Source organism: Piliocolobus tephrosceles, unplaced genomic scaffold (genome assembly GCF_002776525.5).
Source record: "Piliocolobus tephrosceles isolate RC106 unplaced genomic scaffold, ASM277652v3 unscaffolded_31856, whole genome shotgun sequence".
Classification (NCBI taxonomy): domain Eukaryota; kingdom Metazoa; phylum Chordata; class Mammalia; order Primates; family Cercopithecidae; genus Piliocolobus; species Piliocolobus tephrosceles.
Genome location: NW_022315261.1, coordinates 4,309 through 9,436, shown reverse-complemented (window position 1 = coordinate 9,436; position 5,128 = coordinate 4,309). Strand labels below are relative to the sequence as shown.

The 5,128-nt window shown below is 42.0% G+C and overlaps 1 long non-coding RNA gene across 2 annotated transcripts; it reads right to left on the bottom strand.

Annotated features, from left to right (window-relative positions):
- Positions 1 to 383: 383 nt before the first annotated feature.
- Positions 384 to 4,538, bottom strand: LOC116418659. Of its 2 annotated transcripts, XR_004228771.1 has the most exons (4): positions 4,376 to 4,538; positions 3,654 to 3,762; positions 3,026 to 3,140; positions 384 to 666 (listed from the first exon to the last, which is right to left on the bottom strand). It is a non-coding gene; the product is annotated as an uncharacterized LOC116418659 (long non-coding RNA). The 2 variants fall into 2 exon arrangements; XR_004228770.1 differs by having other exon boundaries at positions 3,654 to 4,538.
- Positions 4,539 to 5,128: the final 590 nt, after the last annotated feature.

The following is a 5,128-nucleotide window of genomic DNA, read 5'->3' as shown; positions in this document are numbered from 1 at the left end:
TCAGGGCTTTCAGCTCTGAAGGCTGTGAGACCCCTGATTTCCCACTTCACACCTCTATATTTCTGTGTGTGTGTCTTTAATTCCTCTAGCACCGCTGGGTTCGGGTCTCCCCTACTGAGTTGGTCTTGGCATTCACCATGTTGCCCAAGTTGGTCTTGAATACCTGGGGTCCCGTGACCCACCTGTCTTGGCCTCTGAAAGTGCTGGGATTACAGGCCTGAGCCACTGCATGTGGTCTCATCATAAATTTGATGTTTCTTCTTGTTTCAATTTTAGCAGAATTGATATTGCTTTGGTAGACGTTCTTTTCAAACTCATGTATTATCCTTCTGAGTGCCTCAAATTAGAGCCTGTTCAGACATGTTTATAACAGATTTGTACCAGTTTATTTTCATGCAAAAAAAAGTATGAAATTCATGCTCAATTTTCTCATAATACATATTTTTCCATGAACTTCTTGAAGACCCCTTGTACTAGAAAATTTTATTCAAGAGGGTATAAAAAGGATTGTAGATATTCAAGTGCCACTTATTTCTGGGATGCAAGGATGGTTCAACATATTCGAGCAAATCAATGTGATATACCACTTGAACCGAATGAAAGATGAAAACCACGTCATCTCAATAGATGGAGGAAAAGTGTTTCACAAAATTCAACATAGAAATCCTAAACAAAATAGAGAAGGAAATTTACCTCAACAATATAAAGATCATGAAATGACTACAGTGAAAATAACCAATCAGTGAAAATGGAATGCTTTTCCTGTAGGATCTCACATGATGCAAGAATGCTCTCACCCCTTCTATTCAATCAATACTGGCTGTCCTAGCCAGAGCAATGAAATAGCAAAAGAAATGAAACTTATCCAAATGAGAAAGAAAGAAGTAAAATTCTATTTGTTTGTAGATGACATGATCTTTACAGAAAATCCAGAGTCAAAATACTACTGGAATTAATAAACATATTCAGTGGATTTGCAGAATACAATACCGGCACCAAAAATTAGTTGAATTTCCATACATTAACAAACAATTTTAAAAGAAAATTAAGAAAACACTTCCATTTGCTGGAGAACTTAAAGTAAGAAATACTTAGGAATAAACGTAGAAACATGAGAAGTCTGTACTTTGAAATCTACAAACAGATCAAAAAGATTGAAAACATATATAGAGATATAACCCATACAGATGGATTAGAAAAATTATTTTTAAATGATTATATAACCCAATGTGATTTAGATTCAACACAATACTCATAAAAATCACTATCACTTTTTGTTAAAGAAATAAAAATCAGGTTGGGAAGAGTGGCTGTTGGCCAGGCTGGTCTCAAACTCCTGACCTCAAGTGATCTAGCTGCCTTGGCCTCCCATAATGCTGGGATTACAGTCGTGAACCACCACGCCCGGCCCAATCCTCTTAACATAAACACTTTAATGTCAATTAATGCTTGAACTCAGTGTTAAGTCAACTCACAGTCAAGTCAATGCTGAATTGACTCTAATGTCAATTCATGCTTGATGGTTTGCTATACTAATTGCATTTGGAACAATTACCTCAAAAATGAAGTTGCAACGGAGACAATACTGTACAGACCTTTCTAGAACAACTCTTATCTTTTAACTTTCCTCGCATAATTCGGTTACAGTTTCACAGTTAACTATTCTTCGTCCAATCTAGTATACTGGTAACTGACTCAAACTGCTTTACAGAAAATAATTTTCTGTATTTATTTTTTAAATATTTAATTGTCGGCCGGGCGCGGTGGCTCAAGCCTGTAATCCCAGCACTTTGGGAGGCCGAGACGGGCGGATCACGAGGTCAGGAGATCGAGACCATCCTGGCTAACATGGTGAAACCCCATCTCTACTAAAAAAATACAAAAAAAAAACTAGCCGGGCGAGGTGGTGGGCACCTGTAGTCCCAGTTACTCGGGAGGCTGAGGCAGGAGAATGGCGTAAACCCGGGAGGCGGAGCTTGCAGTGAGCTGAGATCTGGCCACTGCACTCCAGCCCGGGCAACAGAGCGAGACTCCGTCTCAAAAAAAAAAAAAAAAAAATTTAATTGTCACTCTGGTTAAGTGAATAATTTATTATTGATGTGAGTGTTCTAAAAATTATGTAAAATTTATAGAAGTCTAATGGTCTTGGCATCAACTTATAATTCATGATTCTAGTGAAGGGATGAAGAGAGGTTGGTTAATGGGAACAACCACACCGCTAGATAGAAGGAATAAGTTCTAAGGTTTTGTAGCAGAGTATAGTGGCTATAGTTAACAACACTCTATTGTATATTTCAAAATAGCTAGAGGAGAAGACTTGAAATGTTCCCAACCCATAGAAATGGTAAATACTCAGGTGATGGATACTCTAAATTTACTTGTTAGATCCTTCAAACCTGAGTCCAAATCCTAAGCAGGTCTTTCAGGCTGCCTCTCTTTACCAGAGATACCAAATGGCAAAATCAGTCACAGAGATTTGGATTGTCTCCAATACCCCAGGAGTCCACTGAGGACCTCGGTCTCCTTTTTCATGATTGGGGGTGAAAGAGGTAATAGTTTTTGTTTGCTGCTGGTAGGACTCAGCATTGTACATAATCTCAAAACATTTTTATTGAAATAGAACTTTAAATTCTGTTGGGGTATTTCAACTACTCTTACTTCCACAGAGGTGATAACATCCTCGTCAAGGCTGTTGAGACTGAGGCGTTCCATTTGTTGGCAACAAATGGAGCATTATCTATATAGTGAAAACTTTGGGCATCAGAAGTCAGTAGCACTTGTGCTACATCCAGACCCAGTCACTAGGGGCAAATGCACTTCTCTACCAGGAATCTACTCTGTTTGGGATAATCCCTTCTGGTCTTCATGGAATGGAGAAATATAGCATATAACACAGTAATTCCTACGTAAATTCTGATGTAGGAATGACAACTGCATGGTGAATCCACTCAGAATGGTGAAGGGTTTCACCTATGTGGTCGCTTTGGCTTCCCTCCCCCAACTGTGACACCTCCCTAAATCGTACCAGTTGTCTTGGCTCTGTCCACAGCACAATCAATACTGTCAAGAAATGTGAAGGGTGTAGATTTTGCAGGGCACCAAGGTTCATGGATGTGGCAGAAAATCCAAGACTCCAGGGACTGAAAAAAAGACATTACTATTCATGGCACAATAGGCACCAAGAGCTTCACGTTCACATCCATTTCTCTTGCTCTGCCAAGCCCCATGGAGTTGATGCAAAGGCCCAGGTGGACGCCACACGCACAGTAGTTGTGCTTCACAGATGAGCAACCTGGAGCTTAAGAAACCCCAATCTTTTAAATAGGGCTGCAATCAAAACTACCCCATCTTTGCCTCAGGGAAGGCATAATCTTTATTAGTTAGGTAATTAACCTGCTCCTTTGCTTTGGAGAGTGATACTACCACTATATTCCAAAGCTCTTTGATGTAAAAAAGAAAAAGAAAACAAAACAAACGAACAAAAACCTGAAAAGGTAATCTGGAACAGAAGTGGGTATACGATCACTTGAAAAAACACTTGAGGGATCCATGGAGGATTTTCTCCCAACACAGTCTGCTTTCCCTTTAATATATGGCAATAAGGGACACTCAGATCAAAAAGGCCCATTGAGAATTTTCAAAGTAAGACTGACCTTGGTTTGTGGAAGTGTAGGATCGCTAAAGACTGAAGGAGGGAGGAAGAAATAGAATAGCCAGGAGACTTCACAGAATAATCAGCTCGGAAGGTGTGATGGTGATGACCTGAGTAAGCAAGAACAGGGGAGGGCAAATCAACAGAAAGCAGAATAGAACATTTCCAGAAGACGTTAAAATGTGTTGACTTAATGGAAAAAATAGAAATCACCACCCACAGAGTAACTCATTCTGAATCGGTTGATCAATTAAATTGTAAATGATAATTAACAACGACTTAAACAAAACACGACAAAACATAATATCGCTTTGTTCTTAGAATAGGAAAAGATTTCTCAAAGAGAACAAAAATCATAAACTGTAAAGGGGAAATGATAAATTAGGCTATTAAGAGCTCCTTAGAAAAAGCAAACTAGTAATCCCAGTACTCTGGGAGGCCAAGGCTAGCGGATCACGAGGTCAGGAGATCCAGACCATCCTGGCTAACACGGTGAAAGCCCATCTCTACCAAAAAAATACCAAAAAAAATTAGCCGGGCGTGGTGGTGGGCACTTGTAGTCCCAGCTCCTCGGGACGCTGGGGTAAACAAGGATCCCAACCAGGGTCATGCACCGCCCACCCGCAGGAAATCCACAGGGTGCAAATCCACGCTGGGAAGCGGCCAGGAAGCCGCCGCTACAAACACCGGGCAGGAGCGCCCTCTCCCGGAGCGAGAAAGAACCTGCTGGTCCCCGCGGGACTCCGCTCCGGTGAAATTGGACCTGGTTAGAAATCCACTGAACTCCTCATTTGCAACTTCCCTTCCAGAGCCTGGTGCAATAAATTGCTCAGGACATCTAAGCAGACACGCGCTTCCAGAGCAGGGCTGTCGGTGCTCTTCCGGGGGTAAGTGCAGAGGACCTACGTGGGTACGTGGGGCTTTTGACGTCATCGACCCCGTGCGGTCCACGCCCACGTGGCTCAGTCCTGCCAGGAGACGCCTCCAGAGCGCCCAGGCTGGGGAGCGCGCCCACGAGCCCACTGTGTGGTGCCCCACGGCACGGCAGGATGGCTACCGTTAACAATAATGCAGGGTTTCCAGTAGCTAGAGGGAGGAGAGTGAACGTCCCCAACACACAGACATGACGCAGGCTTGAAATGACTGACATGCCAGTCACCCTAATCTAATCACCACGCATTAAACCTATCCCAAGGTCGCCATGTACCCCGTGAGTATGCATAAGAACTGTTTGTCAATTAAAAGTAAATTATATATACTTATAAGAGACACCTTAGAAATCTTTTTGAATCTATTAAATATTTGCAATAAAAAAGAATCCACTATAGTTGGAAACATCTTTGCTTAAAAAAAAATACTCTTGGCTAGGTGCGATGGCTCACGCCCCTAATTCCAGCACTTTGGTGGGCCAAGGTGGGCAGATGATGACGTCAGGAGATTCAGACCACCCTGGCGAACATGTTGAAACCCCGTCTC